Here is a 15442-nt window from a genome sequence, read left to right on the forward strand (position 1 = left end):
TGTTTTGTATTTGTGGGCTGTTTATCCATAAAGAGAGATCCGTTTTTGGTTTATTTCTCTTTGTGTAGAACAGGGGAAGAAACAAAGAGATGTATCTTTATACCTCTACTTGAAAAAACAAGGCAGTCCAGAATCATCTGTTGTCGATTGTACTTACAGTTTCAGTTGCTGATCTTAAAAAGTGGAGAGAAACTGCAGCCAGGTACCACCATTATGTGTTTTTTTTCATAGTTCTGACATATTATCTCATAATTTTGAGTTAATATTGTGTAATTGTGACTAAGAGTGATGACTTAGGCTCAATCTCAACACACCCCTTAGCCCTTCCCCCTCGATTTTCCACGTTCACATCTAGGAGAAGGATGTTCCCATTCTTAAAGATTCTAGAGGGTTTATTGTCATTCCAAAACATGAGGTTCATGAAAGGGAACAAAACTAAGTAAAACTGAGTCCTGGTAAAAACAGCAATGAAGTGGACACTAGACTCTAAAAAAAAGTACAAATTTTATAGTGCAAGAGTATCAATAAATAAGTATAAATAAGTATTATTGAAACAGAGGGTTAGGGCTACATGGCCCTCCAAACATGTTTTCAGAGGCACGCTTCAAACCAAATGTTATGAGTAATCATCAGCAAGATTGTTGTACAATTAACAATGAAAATACCACAAATGTATTTCCTTCATTAATAAAAACTGAAAAATTACATCAACCATCACATTACATTAGGTAATGTTGTTGACTGTGTTATGGCTAACATTACATAGTTATTGTTGATTTCTGCATAACAGTCCAGCATTTAAACATATTTCCAAGTCACATCTACCCTGTGGTGACATATGACGCTTGAGGCTGGCTCCAAGAGCGAGTAAATCTGCAAAAACCTCCATGTTAAAATTTTAAACTTTATTGCAGGAAAAAAACCTTACAGTCTGGTATAAAAAATGGTTTTGGTCTCTTTTGCTAATTTTAATTCATTGTAACGCTAAATTAAGGGTGGGGCTGCTTGAGCAACAGCCTGTCTGTGAGTCATCGCCAATGGTCGCTGCAGTTTGTGAGTCAGATCCACTCCTCCACAGTGCCAACCTTTTTTCCAAATATGGTCGCTCATGGCTCCAAAAAAACAAGATGGCAAAGGCTGAAATGCCAGTCTCAAGGCTTTAGAATGCCAGTCCACAAACCAATGGGTGACATCATGTTAGCCAAGTCCATTATTTATACAGTCTATGTCAAATATCAGTGCAGACTGGTAGATGAGAAGCATGGGTTGCAAACGCCTACAGAGCACTGCCTGTTGTCTAGTAATAAAGCAGTGTCCTTTTTTAATTTAATAACTTATTTGATCGATTGATAGCATGAAACTTAATCTCTGACCAAATCGCCAATGTCCTGACAACTGCAAAGGGATGCTTATAACCCAGAAATCACAGGAGGAGACCAGGTTATTCTGAGTTTCTGGCAACCCTCATCACATCTGTGATGGCGTTCCAAGGGGCAAGGTGGCACTCAAAAACCAGAGGGAGGGTAGAAAAAAAGCTGATGCTCATGACAGATGACATCTCAGAATGTTGACATTTCTCTTAATTCGAGATAGAGATACAAATATGAGATACTACGTAATAATTATAAAATATTACATTATAATTTTAGGTAAGTTGTGAGAAGGTTTCTCATAACGTTGAGGTTTTCTCACAAAGTTTGATTTTGCTCACCTTTATGAGATAAGTCAGTTTCCCATAATTATGATATTGTATCTCATAATTATAGTATTTTAAAATTTATAATAAGGTCATAATTAAAAGATCATTTGTCATAATGATGAAATAAGTCTGCGATAGTCTGGCGACCTGTCCAGGGTGTACCCTTCCTTCCGCCCGATGACAGCAGGGATTTGCTCCAGCCCCCCTGCGACCCTTGCGAGGAGCGGGGGTGGGGGGTGGGCTTGATTCTCGAGCAGTTATGGACAGTGAATGAATGAAATAAGTATCATTAAGACACATAATGATGAGAACATTTCTCATACATTTCTCAAAATTATGAGTTTGTTTCACACAATAATGTCATGATTGTAAGAAGGATTATCATGACTAACTACTAAATCACAGATATCACATCTCATAATTATAAGATCTAAAGTCATCATTATAAAGTATATGAGATAATAATGAATTAGTAGTGCTTTTTTTGCAGTTGCAGAAATGGCTTTCCACAGACCTGAGGCCAGCTGCCGCTCCTTTAATTAACTTTGCCACACAGCAGAGAGCTGATAGGTGTTTCTGTTGCTGCTGTAGAGGAAATTACCTTTCTATTGATCTTTTTTCATTTCACTCTCCTGAAGAAATATGTATTTTTTTCCTTTGTACTGTTTGACTCCATTTCTGTTGGGTGTTGAGTGTAGCCCAGATTTTTCGGTTGGGTTCCTGAGAGCCACTTATCTTGGCAGACCTGGGACAGCAACACAAATACACACATATACACACAGTCTCAGATAAACACACGCATTCTCAAACACACAAACCCAGTGATGAGGTTGGCTGGCAGGTGCAGCCTTATCTCCACTCCACAGCGGCTTGTCTCTCTCAGGGCTCAGTCTGCAGCTTAGAACGGGATGGAAGCAGCCAAAAGTAAAAAAGAAAAATCACTTTCTGTCCTTTTATGTTCAGTCAGAGCTGCTTGACACTTAAAGCATTTCCAAATACTTTAAGTGCAAGACCGAAATGTATTTACCACCATACTACCTGTGATTGTTGACAGAGTTTGGGCATATGCATTAGATGGTTTGTTGCGTGCGTGCATGTGTGTGCATGTGCGTACGCAGAGTTACTTCTGTCAGTGTCTACAATGCTGAAGTTTCCTTGAGCAATACATTACCTCCCTCTTACTAAAGTTCAGTGGAAGCTGTTTATAGTATTTCTGACCATGCATTCAAGCCAAAAAAATTTGTAAGTGTATTTTTCAAATAGTTTGAAATAATTAGAGAAAGAAAAAGTGTGGAAAAAAGTGGACAGTTGATACACCTTCACATGATTTAAAAAATAATTTATATTTATATTTACTAAGGTTTAAATGGGGCACCTTTGTCAAGCATTCTGCATTTCTGCATTCCAGAGTAAAGGAATTTTGATCTACAACTTGGTTGAAATGGTAAATCGATTCAGTTAGTTGTTAGAATATTTATCTGCAACTATTTTGACAAATGCCAAACATATGCTAATGAAAATGCATATTCCACTATTATTCCGGTTTAGATGCTTAAAAATAAAAGCTCTGTGCTGGAAATTCACCGTACTTGAGTATAAAGTGTGTTGTTGTTTTTTTTTTTTTTACAAACTTGACGTGTTCACAAGTCACTTGCTGTCCATTCAGAATAAAGCTGCATCCCACTTTTGGACCGTGATCCACCAGTTGGGAACCACTGCCGTAACACATTCATCACCTCAAAAAAGGAAAAGTAGAATGGCGGTTGCTTATGTCAGGATTTTTTTCTACCGATAGTGGACTTGTTCGACTTTGCGGACACAAACTCTATTTTATTCCTTAAGCCATCTGCATGAAAAGGTTGGTCAGGTATTTGCACATATCCAAAAATCTTTTAATATTCAAATCCTTAATGTTGAAAAGTAGATGTGTTATCGCTCTTCTTTAAGGCATGCATCTCTACCCCAGCCTTATAAACTGTTAGCTATCTGGTTTGTGTACAATGTATGCCTGACATTGTACAGAGCTGACCATAAAGAAAAAAGACACCATGTCTCACAAACTGCAGTAAAAACCCCAGTTGAAGGACATATTCTGAATCTGCTGCATACGTGTCCAAAGAATGCTCTTAAAACCCAAACAATACCGGCATATCCCACATCTTAATCTCAAAACGCTACATTCCGATTAAGGCCTCAATTGCATTATCCAATTTGCGATTTACATGAATCATACTTGAAATATTGTCATTAGAGCTGCAACAACGAATTGACAAAATTGATTATAATCGATTATCAAATGTGTTGGCAACGAATAACATTAGGAGTTTGTTGTGTCGCACGATTATTACATCTCTCGCTGTGTCACAGGACTGTTTACGTCGCATGCAGATGGGAGAAGCCGGTGTTTTGAAGAGGCATGGCTGCAGCACAGAGAACGTTTCGTACGAAAACTTCAAAAGTTTGGGAGCAGTTCACGTTATGCAAAACAAGGAATTGTGTTAGCTGCAAAATATGCAAAAGTGACACAGCATGGCACGCGAGCACGACGGTTATAATGCAGAATCTAAAATGAAAGCGAAAGTGAGGAGGAGGAGAGCTTAACGACGGGTAAATCTCGACAAAAAACGACATATGTTCAGTTTTAAAGTAAGGAAACGAAACGGTATGTTGTAAAGGCTTTAGCATTTAGATTTTGAATTGTTTCATATTTGATTTTGTAGTTATTTATAATTTAAAATTATTTTGACAGCTTAGGGATGTTAAAGCAACTGCCTGTTTATGCACTTTTAGCACTATCAGTGATAATCTGTTTTTGAACGAAGTGATGGGAGAAAAAAATGCTCATTTGATTATTATTTCTGTTTTTATTTTTTTAAATCCAATTCATTGATTAACTGAAAAATTAAGCGACCGCTTAATCGATTATCAAAATAATCGTTAGTTGCAGCCCTAATTGTCATATTCGGATTAAGATTGGAATATTAGTGTGCTTATAAATGTGCTCATTGTTTCATGCAATCATACCATATAAAGACACCGCAGTGGTTAGACCTCGGATTCCCATCTGAAAAAGGTTTTGTATGTCTCTCTCCAATTCTGGAGAAATTAATGTGACCTGCTAATCAGTATGACTTTATCTACATTTTTGGACGGTCAGCAAAGTATATCAAAAAGATAGAAAAACAGAGTTTTTATCCTTCTTTGTAAAGAGCTTTTATGTCACAGCTCCACACAGATGGAAGCTGAGAGTTGGAAGATAACAGAGGAGGGTGAAATGCCTGATCAAATCAGTCTTTATTGGCTCTAGTGGAGTGAAATTGAAGTGTTCCACATTTTTCAGGGGACCAGATGGAAACCCCTCCAGGATCCTCAAGCCTCCTTGAAACCTGCTTCAAAAGCCACAGGTATGGACTCACTCTTCTTTACTCTCGGTGTGTGTGATTAGTAAACTGCTGTGATTCTGCTGTGTTCACTGACGGACCAGCACAGCCAGGAAAATAAAACCTACTTTTAGTCTCGCACAGCATGAGCCGAACTTTCAATCTGACACTCTGACACATCTAACAAATCATAAATGAGGTTGACCGAGTGGAAGCGCGAGCAGATGGATTAGAAAGATGTAAATTTGAGACCCGACTGAAGATGCCTGCAGAGAGTCGGGCCCTAAGAGAAAAGCCAGGTGTTCAAACGCTCTGGTTTCAGGATGTAACAACCCCTATTTTATTGCTTTTCCAGCAGGATGAACCAAGCATGGAGATGTCAGTTGGAGTCTGCCAGACCAGTCAGAGAGGGATAAAGTAGTTGATCTTCCCTCAGGGGCAAAGTTTCCCCTTGAATAACACCTTGGTCCTAATTAAGCTATCACCAAACTAATTGCCAGATTTTCCTGCAATTATTTACTTTCTTGCAAAGAGTCGAGATGAAAAATTGGTGGCACTTTTATTTCTGCACTTTCCATTGGAGCCAGACGATTAGCTTAGCATCAGAGCCAACTTGATGACTTTCTCACTATTTTCTTTCTAGATTTAGCGACTCTGCAGACTGTCTTGTCCTCTTCTTGACTTTATTTCTAAAACAGCAACCAGCGAAAAATTTAGTAACTTGTTCAGACCATCAGGGAAGAAGAGATAAATACACTTAAATACACTTATTTCCATGATGCTCCTAATTAGCTACTCCTTTAAATTTTCTGTAGATATCGTCCCTCTGGTGATGAATCCTAATGTTTTGGTAATGGCTTTTCCTCTAGTGCTACTGTCTGCCTACATTTTTCATTGTATACAAGAAATATTAAAATCTGTAGCATTAAATTTAAACTCACAGGTTAAATATTTTGATTTGACCAAATGACCTTTACTCTGGCACAACGTCAGGAGAAACTTTACATTTTTAGCCGCTCTGCTAGAATGACTCCAAAATTGTCATTATGTTGTTAACTGGGTCCAATACTTTTATAGGCTGTAATGAACTCTGCCACCTCCAGAGATCACTGGCACATCTTCAGCCTTGTTTATAGCAATTTTCCACTTTTGGCATACCTTCAGACCATTTAATCATTTGACTTAATCAAACAAGTGATTTGCTCAGTAATAGCCTGTTCTGTAGTGCTCTGTCACACAGAGGTAACAGTTTACATCTATCACTTTTAAAACTGCAGTCAGAAGCTCTAACGATGTACACAACAGTGGCGTACAAATGCTGACTGGCTGAAAGTGTGTGTGTGTGTGTGTGTGTGTGTGTGTGTGTGTGTGTGTGTGTGTGTGTGTGTGTGTGTGTGTGTGTGTGTGTGTGTGTGTGTGTGTGTGTGTGTGTGTGTGTGTGTAAGAGAGACAGAAGTCAGGTGTCCTTCTCAGCACTTAACTTTTCTTCAAGACGCAGTAATTTGCTGAATATTTTGAACATTAAGCATAAATCCAGTCAGACACGCTGACAGTCTGCAGTCGGCGTCACCTCAGACTGAAATCACCTGAGAGATACTGTATGTGGGCTATTTCTGGAGCTCTGCATTACTGCAGAATCTGATGTAGAGAGTGTAGAGACTGAGTGTAACAGCATGATGAGATTAGGGATTTAGGTAGACGAGAGGATATTCAACAACAGGCTACGCTCCGCAGGCTCAGCGCGGGTTATGGTTGTATTTCAGGCATTAGATGTTATATATTTGATCCTTCTCATCGGGTCCTCGATGAGATGTCTGAATTTAATCCCTGGATCTGCTTTATATGGACACAGAGATGTTCTTATATAGGCTAAAGCATCAATAGCTGCAGTGATTTGAAATTCTCTTTCATCCTTTGCATCATTTGTGTTGAGAGAAAAGAGGTGAAGCAGGTTTGTTTTGATTTTTAATGCAGTTTGTTCTTTGTGTGATCCAAAGTCATTGTTGGCTTTAACTGCATTTTTGTTTGTTTTTGTAGCCAGAAGATGCTCTACAGGAAGAGTTAGAGGCTCTTTTTGGCCCAGTTGTGAAATCTTCAATGAGGTGTGATGCTTGTTTGTTTTCTGAGATATAATTAGAGATCAAATATAATTCTTTAGGTTTCCGTCCTTTCATATGTTGTTTTGCAACTGAGGTTTTCTTTTATGGCATATTTTCTGGTCCCATTTTCATCACGTGTGGTCAGTCTTTTACTTATTAAAGCTGGGGCAGGCGGTTTCATTTTGGGGTCATCAGTCAAAAATCCCATCATAAACTTTGAGCATATTGATGTTCAAGTGGACTGAGAGAAAATAGACTCCTGCACTTCCTCCCTCTTGAATCTGTTTTCAGGCTTTAGAAAATCTACCCCATTAGAAGAGACTTTCTGCAATCACAGGTCGTTTCAGAAAGAGGGTGTCCCTATTGGCTGTTCTACATATGCAGATGAACATGTAAGTTCCTTCAGTGAAAGTCCAATTCAATGGCGTAGATTCCTGCAGAGAAAGTTGCTATTCTTGCGTTGGCAACAACTGCTTAGACTGCAAAGCAACCCCAGAAAAAGGAAGAGGCACCTCTAGAGAATGGCCCAGAGGTTGACAACAGGGATAAGACCCTCATTTGTGGTTGAGGAAACAAAGAGAGATTAATAATAGTACCGGAGACTCCAAGAAGACTTAATAGATCAGTGTACTGGAAACACTGGGATACTGTGTAAATCGTGCGTATGCCTGTGGTTATCTGGTGGGAGGGGCTTAAGACTGAGAAGAGAGAGCTGCAGGAAGAGGGTGCATTTTCAAATTTGGACTTTTTTTCTACTCCACATTTCTAGGATGCCCAACTTTAAATTATAGATTGGAGTGAATACATTTCTAAAATTTTAGTGGCTAGGAGTTTCCAGAACCACACAGAAGTCCCCTTTCAAAACACATTAGTTTGTGTGTTAGTTATTTTGTTACTCTGGTACACGCTGTCTGCTGTGACCTGTCTGTCTTGTTTTTCTTTTGTTATTTGTGACACTGCATGGGCGAGCAAACTAGTTTCCCCTCTGGGATGTAATGAAGTCATATAATGCAATCTAAACTTGTTCAGCTCACATTGCATTTTAGATTTTGCATCAGTCACAAAGCTGAATGGAAATTCAGCATGCTAATGAGACAAGGAAAATATCACTCCAGATCCCCTTCTGCTTACATCTTCATACATTAACTGTGTCAAACTTTCATCTTTGCCTCTCATCTCTTTGTCTAACACCTCAGGAGAAAGCAGGCTGTCTCACCTCTGGCAACGTTTTAGCCAAGCGGGAATGGCAGTATTGTTTGGTGGGTTAACTACTTTGGTACATACTAAAATTTCTCAAAAACAGTTAGAGGCATTTACATTGAAATTTTTTCTGACATTCATGGTCTCCAGAAGATAAATCTACTGATTGCTAGTGTGGTTGTAGACTGCTAAGAACCCAGATATAATCAAGTTTGTGTATGAGCGCTGAGGTTCATTCTTACCAGCATTATATAACTAACTAATGCAAGCTCAAAAAGCAACGTAATAGCTCTCAGAGCTTCTGATCTTTAACCTCATCTCACCTCTGGTGATATGGTTGTATATGGGGTTAAGTTCGGACACAGTCTCTGTTCAAAGATGGTCTCAGGTGGGATGAGAATGCCGTCCTTGATCTTTCTTTGAGCGCCCACAGTTTGATGCTGTGACAGCTTGTGTTGTTGGTTTACTATGTTCATTTAGTCTCTCCTTCGGGGTCCTCAAAATTTCAAATTTCCAACTGCATATGCACCTACATGTTGATTTGGTTACACATGCAGATATTGGTAGGGGAAATCTAGCCTACTGTGTGCAAAAAGTTTTGAACATGAGCAGGAATCTTGCTCAAACGCATCAGCTATGAAAGTCTGGGGGGTTATAGATGAATTAAAATGAATGAATTTATCTTTGACATAGTTGCCACATGTACGTTTAGAAAGGATATTTTCCCAAATAAAAGGCACAAAAGAGTAAAGTAAGTAAGAGTAAATCCCACCCATGTGTATGTTCACTCAAAACAAATAACATAAATAAATTAGAAAAGATGATCGAGGAGAATAAATATCTTAAAGCAATACAGAATTTCTGAGAGCCTTGCTGCACTATATTCCATTATATTTAGAATTTTCCTCTGCTGCACGCATTTTGTTTTCTCCTTTACATACCAACACATTCTCACCACCAACTTTTAAATACTGATGCTTGATCAGTGACTCTACACGTCAAACTGTGGCATCGGTTTTTGACACACAGGGACAGCTTGTCAATTTATGCTTGTTACATGCCTTGTGTCTTTTTCAAGATTAGCTTTCATCTTCACAGAATAAGTAGTTTCCACTTACTAAATGCACACCGTTTGCTGTTAAAATAAACTCAGAAAATGCTAACTTTAGGTATATTTCTATAGGTTTAGGTAACAAAAGGACAGAGTTAGGTTTAGAAAAAAACATCGTGGTTCAGCTTTAAAAGGTTACCAACGTATTGTAACGTCATGTGACATACATCATTAGTGTAGCATGCTAACATATCAGCATACTATGTTGTTATTAAAATAACACAATTTATTTTTATAGTGGCGGTCTTCCAGGTAAAAGTCCAGAGTTTGTTTAACCAATCCAAACCCCTTAAACCCACCATATGGCAACTTTCTTGCTCTTTATACTACATCAGTTGCTTGGAGCTTTATAAAAGTGTTGCTGCCTGGTGCTTCTAATACTGCTGCTAAAAGATGCCTCAGAGCATCATTATCTGATGCTAAGGGCCAATAACAAAGCGTTGATATTTTACTAGTTTGGATTGTACATAATTGAAGACCTTTCCGCCATAAATTATTGTGAAATAATTCACCAAAATTAAGGAAATTAATTGTTAAACAAACTTCAGAGGACCTGACCTCTCGGTTGTATCCTCCTCACCCCTCAGTGTTGAAATAAACCTATGTCTTTGCATGTACCACTTCCAGCTTTTTCTGGACCTGTTGTGCATATTGGCATTGAATTTGAAGCCAAAACGCAAAATACGTATGCAACTTCAAAGCCAGTTATCACAAATGTTTAAATAGGTTTTAAGACTCACTACAAAAGTGATGTAAAAATTAAATTGCACTATACAAGAAAGATATTTCCAGCTTTCTTGGTTTGATCTCTTTTGATTATTTAGGCATCAGCATTAGCATTTCATTTAATATGACAGAAATGTACAAGTCACAGAAAAACACAGAGCGGCTATAAAAAGTGGCAGATAAAGAGCTCTATATTTCCCAAAAGTAGAACTAAAACAGAGTAAAAATTGGACTTACATTCACCAGGTGGACAAAAACACAACTCCAGATGAATGCTAATTTTGTGTTTTAACTGCTGGATGTGTAAATAAGTAACTGTTTGCTAGCAAGTTCACCTGAAAAGGTGAGAGCATGTCAACATTGTGCTCACTAGTGTTGTCACGATACCAAAATTCTGACTTCAAAACGATACCTGCCCAAAATATCTCGATACCGATACTGAAACAATACCGAGGCAAAAACCTAACAGCAGGAAAAGTAATGAAATAATATATAGGGCTTGGGCGACTCGTCGATGTAATCGACTGATCAACGTAATTGATTACGTGAATACGTGGATTCACGTAATGTGCGTCGACGCGTCGCACCATTTCACACAGTGTGCGCCATGGGAGCGTGAGCAACGTCCATCGTGTTGTTTTTGTTTCGGCGCTCTTGTTATCAAGTTAGAGCGTGCACACTGCCTGCCTGAGCAGCGCTTGTCAGGCGCGTCTGAGCTGTGTGTCAGCTGCAGCACATCTAGAGAAACGGTGGCTCGCCACTTTTTTATGTGTGACGCTTGCGTTTGTTGAATCTATACCACTTTATATTGCAGTTTAAAGTCTCTCTGTCACAGAGATGAGGAAATACAAAGATGTTTGTTTTACCTCAAATTCCCTACTTCCCTTTTAAAAACAAAAACTATCTGACTGTTTCTCTGTGGACAGAATGCCATCAGTTGCTAATACAATGCATTTTATTGTGAAACATTTACAGGACAGGGAAGTCAGCTGTGCAGGAGCTTGTATAACTTCATAAATGAGTGGAATATGCGCTTAGAAATATGAAAATACAGCACTCATATCAGCAGGCAGCAGTATGCCTTAAGGCCCAGTTAAGGCTGGTCTATTTTGATGCAGAAAGAATGGACTAGTTATAATTATTTCTGTTAGAAAAGTTATAGTGTTATTCAAATTGCATTAATTTTACTGTAAAATGTTTTGTTCGACTACTGGATTTGAGGTTTGTTACTGTAACAAAGAGTAACTGTTTTGTTACTCCTCCTAATAGTGACTTGAATTTTACATTGTTTTATTTATTTTGCTGTTGGATTGCTAAATGTAGATTGCACTACATTCCTTTTACTTGAGTGGAACAAGCGCTTGCATTAATTTTATTTTGGAGAGACTTTATATCAGACTGTAAAACACAGATTACCAGTTAAGACTGGGCTATTTTTGTTGGGGAATAATGCCCTGCAGCGTTTTAAAATGTTATTTTTGGTAAATTTGTTGTTACATTAATTGATTAATTAAAAAAAAAAATTAGAGCAATAAAAAATAATCGATTGACTAATCGATTAATCAAAAAATTATTGATAAAGAATAATCATTAGGTGCAGCCCTAATAATATTTAAGATGAGAGCCCTGACAGGACAGAAATAAAGGGCTGTAAAGGGGGATGGCAGAGGATAGGTATACTACAGGTATACTACATTTGAGCTGTTTCATTATTAATTTATTAACAGTATTACTGTATAAAATAACTTTTAAGTGAAATCTGGCAGTAAGCCATCAGTTTTTTCTTGTCTTGCAAAGTCAGCAAAGTGCTCTATTTAAACTGCTAGCAAGAGGGTGCAATAATGTAATTACTGAGGGGATTTATTGAATGAATTATGGACACCTGATCAAAAAAGATTAACTCAGCTACTGCCCTGTTTTTTTTAAAGTATTTTTCACACTTTGTGTTGATTTCAAACACAGCTGGAAGGTAAGGCTGCCTCAACTGGGTTGTTGCACATTTTGCTGGCATGTGTTTGTGTGCCTTGTGGGGTGGAGATATACAAATGATGCTAATGTTAGTTTCAATATTTCAATAATTCAGTTTGATGGCCTATAAAAACAATACACACAAATGACAGTAAGCGTAAGTCTGTCACTTCGTGATCAGGCTCTAAAAGCTCAAACCCAGGATTATCAGCCTGCACACTACAGCGGTGCACTAAAGTAGACTCAACACAAACTATACAATCGCCTCCTTATGAACGGAGGTCTCCGCTCTGTGTGTACGTATGGGAGCATGTAATCATGTTATTTATCACATTTGGTAACCAACCTGTGGCTCTTTGAATTCATTAATCAAGTCAAATGTGTCCGTCGCTGAGATGCTTTGGATGCTTTGGATGCTTTGATCTTTTACACATGTGCTTTTTGCTGTTTGTGGGGTCGAAAAATATTATTTTCGCTCCGAGCGTCTGCTTTGTCAACAAGTTGTGCACGGTCAGCAAGACAAGCATCTGAAACTTGCGCAACCACGACTCTCGCTCTTACTGTGGCATCTCACCGTGACACCAAACACATGTTTGGCACCCACAATGTTGGGAGAACCAGCACAGCTCGGAACAGCGCACACCCACACACACCCTGCGCCTGCAGGGAGTGAAAGCAGAGCCTGAACAGCGTGTGCGCACACACACACACACACACACACACACACACACACACACACACACACACACACACACACACACACACACACACAGCCTCACTATAGCAAGCGGAGAAACACGGCTCTTTTTAAAACGCTGTCATTCATAAAGTATGGGTATTAATAAAAGGTGGTATTGTATTGTTTTTAACAGCTGGGTACCGTGATACTTTTCAAGTATGCTACCACACTAGTGCTCACTATCTTTCTGCTGCCCCCAAATGACCAAAAAATTCAGTTATGGCAGGTTTCATTCTCTCCTTTGTCACACTTTTCTGATAAAAATATGCATGTTTACATAAAGCGAATGGTATACTCATTAATGTTGTATTGACTGTGTTTAAAATGATGGCAAACAGGCTAAGGGAGAGACAAACAGTGAGGAAACACAAGCTAAGAGTAGTGAGCATGTCTTTCCATTAAAAACAAGTAAAAGGAGGAGGAGGAGGTGGAGGGAGAGCCTGGTGATTAAGTGCTGTGTCAGCAGTAAGGCGTCATCTGGCTCTCCAGAGACGAAGCCACTGTGAAGCTTTATGACTCTTTATGGAGAAATGACGATGTTTCACAAAGAGATTATCGTTATGAGCGAACCTTTAAAGGTGATAAAGGTTTCCAGACTCATCCTCCTTGTGGCTCTAATAATTCTGTCTGTCCATCTCCCTGCCTGTCTGTCTGAATCACTGTGCTTTATATTAGCCGTATGTGCTCTGAATACAGTATGTCCTCGACGCTTTGTCTCGTCCCCTCCTCACTGTTTTGTCAACCAAAGAAATACGGAGGGGCCTCTCCTGCTGTCTCTTTCAGAGTTTCAAGGTTTTAAGAGTCAGCCACATCTTTTGTGTGTGTGTGTGTGTGTGTGTGTGTGTGTGTGTGTGTGTGAGTGTGAGTGTGAATGCGAATGCGTTTGGAGAGCCAGTACTTCAAAAGAAACACTAAAGTGGGCTAAAGTGGGTTGAATTTACAGGAAGTGCAGAGCCATCATGGGGCTGCATCTCTTTTGTATCCCTTCATGTTTCACCTCCTCCCTCCCTCCCTGCTCTCCTCTGCTGTAACCTTTTCTGGGGAGAAAATGCCATGTCAATAAAAGCTTTTTAACATGAGGAAAAATCAATGTGCTCCGATTGCACCTTTTTTCAAGCCTGTCAGCTGAACAAATGAGCGGTTCAGCCTCTGCACGCAGGGTGGCTGCTGGGTAAAAAATACTGATCTCTAATGTACAATTTCAGTAGTTGTACAAACTTTATATTGAAATTGAAATGAAAGTCCAAAGTCTGTTGGAAGGTCTCATAATCCTGTTTATATTGATATAACTTAACACAAGCACTTTACACTTTGAAGTGCTTTATTGGTTGCAACTCACACCATCAACTTTTATTGTCCTGAAAGGAAAAGCAGGCTTGCAAGCAGGGTTGCAATAAAACTGCATCATAAAAACAATAAAAACACAGTAAAAACACACAAACATAAAAGCTCTATAAAATGCATGATAAATAGACACATTATATACCCATATCAGTTGGTAAGACCACACAATCAATCTCTCGTTTAAATTATCAGTCCAAAAGTCTTTGGAGTGATCCCGCAGGAGTGATAACAGTATTTCCTTTTTATTTCAGACTCAAGAAAGAAATTCAGCCTTTTGTATTCAGAGCACAAAGAACTCAGAACCATTCAGTGCTGTTTGTTTTTCTCTATAGTCATCCAGAAGGCTTGCTTTTTGATTACTGATATTAGTTAAAACAGTCCAACCAAGAAAATGTTGGCATTTTACATTTCTGCAAACCACAAATATGTTACATTTATGAGTTGTTTATGTATGTTAAAATGTTTTACACATAGTATATGAGCTGACTTTGCAGGATTTGGAATGGACACTGGATGTCTTGACTGTTGAAGACAGTCAAATTGCAGACAACTAAATTGTTTTTTTAATAAGGCATTGCTTTGTTTACGGCAGCTTTTTAGCAACCACAGATGTTTGGGTTTTTTTTTAATCACTGGGGTTACACTGAGGGTAGTGCCTGGAAAGGGTTGATTTTTTTTTCCAGAGACATTGCAGCATTTTGTCTTGTTTGTTTGATTTTTTTTTTTTTTTTTTTGTACGAGAAATAACTGCATTTACAGCCAGGTGCATTCAAAATCCTGGTAATATCCAAGAGACATATGTTTCTGGGCATGTTTTGTCTCTACCTTAGCCTTGCAAACTTTTGGCTAGTTTGTACACAATGCATAGAGCTGACCGTAAACTGGCAAGAGTGTGTCACAAACTGCAGTACAAAATCACAATTGAGATGCCTGAAACCTGAAACCAGAATAATATAAGCACATCCATATGTCTTAGACAGAAAAATGCTACATTTAGAGTAAGATCTAATTGTGAACACCCATAAGGAATATATTGTTCACATGACCTGCATCAAATTTGAAATATTTTTATATTCTGAATAATAATGGATATACAGAATATGTGCATGTAAATGTAGTCCCTAGTTAGTGCATAAGGAGGGTAAAGATGATGTGCGGCACTCTGAGTGGTCTGCC

This window comes from Plectropomus leopardus, chromosome 3, assembly GCF_026936395.1.
Source record: "Plectropomus leopardus strain MGB_pleo_1.0 chromosome 3, ASM2693639v1, whole genome shotgun sequence".
NCBI lineage: Eukaryota > Metazoa > Chordata > Actinopteri > Perciformes > Serranidae > Plectropomus > Plectropomus leopardus.